Raw genomic sequence first — 5,811 nt, 5'->3', positions numbered from 1 at the left:
ACATCTGAGTGTCCCAGTCTATATCTGGTAAATTGAAATCTCCACCTAAGACTATAACATGCTGAGGAAATTTATGTGAAATGTATTCCAGATTTTCTCTCAGTTGTTCTGCCACTAATGCTGCTGAGTCGGGAGGTCGGTAAAAGGAGCCAATTATTAACCTAGCTCGGTTATTGAGTATAACCTCCACCCATAATAATTCACAGGAACTATCCACTTCTATTTCACTACAGGATAAACTACTACTAACAGCGACAAACACGCCACCACCGGTTGCTAAGAGTGTATGAGTTGCTGCTGGCAGCTGCTTATCCAACGGCGACAGGGAGCACCATTCTGATTTTTTCTCGTCTTTTGTAACAGTATCCAGGCATTTTTGTACATGTTTCTGATTCTCAGTTGCATTCCTTTTAACAGTTCCAGTCTATTCGCCATATCCCTTTCCTTCTAACAGTGTCATAAGCTAATAATTATAAAGAATCCACCTCGATTGTAAATTGAAACCGGTTCCGGCGCGGATAACCACGCCTTCTTCGGAACACACTAAAACTACTAACTGTCTAAAGAGGCATGGTCCAACATTAATACAGAACTCTCAAAAGGGAAAAGACTCGCATAAAATGTAAAATAAACGGTACGTATGCACCATGTCAGTAGCTGTACTTAGCTCAAACGTCAGAAGCGTGCTTCCTCACCCCAGCGAACGTTCGGTGGGCCGCGGCCTCTAAGGTAAACGCGCTACAATGTTAAGAGTTCTCAGTGTCATAAGCGTTTTTTTATAATTCTGAATGCAACAACGATGTCTTTCCCAAATTCTCATTTCTTTTGTACGGCCTCTCTAACTGTAATTATGGCATCTATAGTTGATCTCCCAGCTCGAAATCCTCGTTGTTCTCTTATTCCTGATTTTCTGTAAAACTGTCTTTTCATAATTCTCATGCAGTGGCACGGTAGTACTATTCCTCTGTAATTCTCACAGAGCTCCTTGCTACCCTTCTTAACATAGGTACAATAATTTTTATTTGTCCAATAATGAGGAATCTTTCCGTGTGTCTACACTATCCTCACTATTCCGTACAGACGCTGAATTCCGATAGGTCCTGCGGCTTTGATTGTTCTATTGTGACGTCATCTACAGCAGAAGCATTGCCATTTTTCATTTCTAATACAGCTTTCTCCACATGCAGTATCTGCAGATATTCTCTTTCTATTTTCTCTGTGATGGTGTTATTTCTGTCTTCTCTCTCTAACTCATCATCTGTATTTGTTCCATCCTGTCCTTCAAATAGTTTTTGGAAGTAGTCTGATCCGCTTTTACACTTCCATTATCGCACCATGTACCCGCATTGCCACCAGAAGGCATTCAATCTCGCGTTGAGTGGTGGTCAGGTGGTCACTATGCTTTGGCCCTTGAGCGTAAATTGCAACCAGTCCCTTGCATTACGACTTATGTCAATGATCAAATTTCGACCACTCATCCGTCACTTTAGTTGTATTGTGTATATTCTGTGAGACCACATTGTGTACCCTAATATGTGTCAACTACATTTTTGTGCTCTCTAGCGTGTCAGATACCGAAACTCTTTTTAATCGCGGAACACACACTGCGCACTCCTGCTGCTCGCAAGCACCTATCGATATATGTAACTGCGGTTAGCGAATGTTTTTACCAACGCGATGAAAATTCAGAGGTGATTTATTACTACATGATAGCTCTACTGAGTTTAGACAACATGGCGCCTAACGGGAATTCCATTGTGAACGGCTGCGTGGCAAGGCTGCACGCTGAACTTGCCCCGCCGTCAGATCCAGGCACAATGCTCAGACGCTCATGCTGGCCGTCGGATCCAATAACAAAATAAGAGACTTGTGTAGTAATCTCTAGTTTCTATATTCAATTGAAAAACTAAAATCAGTTCAAAAGAAACGAATCTTGCAGAAACTCCCTAAATGCGGATTACTACCAAGAAATCAAATTTACATGAATTTACTTCATTGGTTAGAGAACATACAAATGGTTCAAATGGTTCTGAGCACTATGCGACTCAACTTCTGAGGTCATTAGTCGCCTAGAACTTAGAACTAATTAAACCTAACTAACCTAAGGACATCACACACATCCATGCCCGAGGCAGGATTCGAACCTGCGACCGTAGCGGTCGCTCGGCTCCAGACTGTAGACCTAGAGAACATACAGAGCTCATTATATTCTCTGCTTTGATTGGAAAAACATTTAATTATGGCATACATTTGAAACCTCCCTAATTAACAACAAGCGACTACAATTACGCTGTTTCTCTTATTCTGTACATAATCGTAGTGACGTAATTTCGTGGCTAGCAGCCAACGACTAAACCCATTTTACTGTTCAGTTCAACTGTTCCACGGACTCACTGATGCCACGGCTTTTTGTAGTCACTGTCTTTACATCCATCAGTCACGATCATGTTGTTTAACTACAATACTTTTTTTCTCTAACACTGTACATAATTGTTCCGACACATTCTTGTTTCTGTGCAGTCTTCGCAAAAATCTTAGAATAAGCGCATTGTATCTTTTACACTTGGATGTGCACTCTATAATTCATTCCTCTTAAAGTTTATTTTTTGCATTCCTAGTGTAATTAAATGCTTTCGTACATCATTATTTACGACGGATGCACACTAATAATTATAGTTACTACTAAAAGCACGATTTTATCTTGGTTAGTACCTGCAAGTAAATGTGTCGTAGTCGGCAGATGCCAAGAGGGATGTTTATACGATGATTGGAACTTAAATAGTAACAACTATTTATTCACAACCGATACAATTGTGTTACATGTTTGCACCTGTTACTGTCCTTCAAAGTATTTACCAGCGTTGTGTAGAACCAGTTGCCAGCGATGTGGAAGGCGTAGTATACCGTTAGCAGAGCCTTTTTTGTTGATGGTGCCAATGGAGCGCCCTACTGCCTATCGAATGTCTGGAACAGTTCTGAAGCGAATGCGACAAAGTGGTTCCTTCATCTTCGGACTTCGGAATCAAATCAAAGTCACAAGGATTGAAGTCGGGGGAGTATTGTGGATGGTACAGTACTTCCCAGTTCCATTGACCGAACGGAGCAGCCACAGCTTACGCTGTATGCGGCCGCGCATTGTCGTGCAAAATGATGGGTGGGTTGCGCAGAAAGTGTCACCGCTTCTTTCGCAAAGCGGGTAGCAGGTGATGCTCCAAAAAACGAACAGTAATACTGTGCATTGACGGTCTACCGTGGAGAAACGTTAGGATAACATTAGGAACATTACGATAACGCCACCACAGTCGCACACGAGAATCACCATAACATTAGACCGCTCCATTCGCATCATCAACAGAACAGGCTCTGCTAACGGTATACTACGCCTTCCACATCGCTGGCAACTGGTTCTACACAACGCTGGTAAATACTTTGAAGGACAGTAACAGATGCAAACATGTAACTCTTTTGTATCGGTTGTGAATAAATAGTTGCCACTATTTGAGTTCCGACACTCGTATCTTTACTTCCATCGTCGAACGACCACATCTGTGTCTTGTTGAACTATAGGTCACCTGCAAAAAATTGCACAGAATGAAATCGGTTTGTGTCTTAGTAAATGCATCAAAAACACAGGTTGTGATGGTCTCGTAAGTACATGTTCAAGATTATTAAATTTACATGCTACGATACTTCGCAATAAAGTTGTTATTTCTTCTTTGTCTCCTCGTCTTTGACTGTAGCATTGCTCTACTACATGGAGGCTATCGTTCTCACAAAAAATTTTAATTACTTTACCCTTTCTTCTCCCTAATATCTCTTCATTTTGTATTTCATCCGCAACCGCAAGTTTTTACCATCCTCCAGTTTTTGATCACTCTGTCTATGTATCACTTCCACAGATGCAGTGCTCCAAACGAACAGTTTCAGCATCTCTATTCTCAGTAGTATTCTACCAGCAGGGCTCTTTTATTGATTTAAGCTTTCTTCACTCGCAACAATCTGCTTTTCATTTCACTGTGTGAAGTAATGTAGTGGTTAAGGGACTGGGTTCGAATTCTGGAAGAACAGAATTCGAATCCCTTTCTGGCCATCAAGATTTAAATTTTCTGTAAAACACCTAAATCGGTTAAGGTGAATGTCAGTTTGCTTTAATTACACCCTATAATCCCTCCCCCATCCTAGGTCCACACGACGCTCTACCTCTAATAATCTTGACGTCATCATATTCTCTAAACTCATTTGGCACATGAACACATGTGGTTCACAGTGATTACATCTTTCTGATGGACCAGCATCCTTCTGATGTGGTGACGACTACTGAATCCGGCTGTCTAACTGTATTACAGTATCAACTCTAACGAAGATACAATAAGAAACATATCTTTCCTATTTCCACTCAGTCATTGCCTGTAAATTAACACATTAGCTGTGAGAAAACAAACATTCATACGCTGACGTACACTGAAGAGCCAAATAAACTGGTACACCTGCCTAATATTGTGTAAGGCCCCGCGAGCACGCAGAAGTGCTGCAGTGCGACGTGGCATGCACTCGACTAATGTCTGAAGTAGTGTTGGAGGGAACTGACACTATGAATCCTGCATGACTGTCCACAAATCCGTTAGAGTACCAGTGGGTGGATATCTCTTCTAAACAGCACGTTACAAGGAATCCCAGATATGCTCAATAATGTTCACGTCTGGGGAGTTTGGTAGCCAGCAGATGTGTTTAAACTCATAAGAGTGTTCCTGGGGCAACTCTGTAGCAATTATGGACGTGTGGTTGTTGCATTGTCTTGCTGGAATTGCCAATGTCCTTCGGAATGCACAATGGACATGAATGAATTCAGGTGATCAGAAACGATGCTTATGTACGTGTCGCCAGTCAGAGTTGTATCTAGACGTATCAGGTGTCCCATATCACCCCAACTACACAGGCCCCACACCATTACAGAGCCTCCACCAACTGACATGCAGGGTCCATGGATTCATGAGGTGGTCTCCATATCCGTACACGCTCATCCGCTCGATACAATATGAAACGAGTCTCGTCCGACCAGGCAATATGTTTCCAGTCATCAACAGTCCAACGTCGGTGTTAACGGGCCCAGGCGGGCGTGAAACTTAGTGTCGTGCAGTCATCACGGGTACAAGAATGGGCCTTCGGCTCAGAAAGCTTAAAATTCAAATGGCTCCGAGCACTATGGGACTTAACATCTGAGGTCATCAGTTCCCTAGAACTTAGAACTACTTAAACCTAATTAACCTAAGGACTTCACATACATCCATGCCCGAGGCAGGACTCGAACCTGAAACCGTAGCAGTCGCACGGTTCCGGACTGAAGCGCCTAGAACCGCTCGGCCACCACGGCCGGCTCAGAAAGCCCATATCGATGATATTTCGTTTAATGGTTCGCACGCTGACGCTTGTTGATGGCCCAGCATTGAAATCTGCAGCAATTTGCGAACTGGTTGCACTTCTGTCACGTTGAACGATTCTCATCAGTCGTCGTTAGACCCACTCTTGCAGGATCTTTTTCCGGTGGCAGAAATTCGGATATTTGATGTTTTACCGGATTTCTGGTATTCACAGTACACTGGTGAAATAGTCATACGGGAAAATCCCCACTTCATCGCTACCTCGGAGATGCTGTGTCCCATCGCTCGTGCGCTAACTATAATACCACGTTCAAACTCAAATCTTGATAACCTTTCATTGTAGCAGCAGTAACCTATCTAACAACTGCATCGGACACTTGTCTTCTTACACAGGCGTTGCCGACCACAGTGCCATCTTCTGCCTGTTTACATA

This window comes from Schistocerca americana, chromosome 3, assembly GCF_021461395.2.
Source record: "Schistocerca americana isolate TAMUIC-IGC-003095 chromosome 3, iqSchAmer2.1, whole genome shotgun sequence".
Lineage (NCBI taxonomy): Eukaryota > Metazoa > Arthropoda > Insecta > Orthoptera > Acrididae > Schistocerca > Schistocerca americana.
This window is presented reverse-complemented; position numbering follows the sequence as displayed.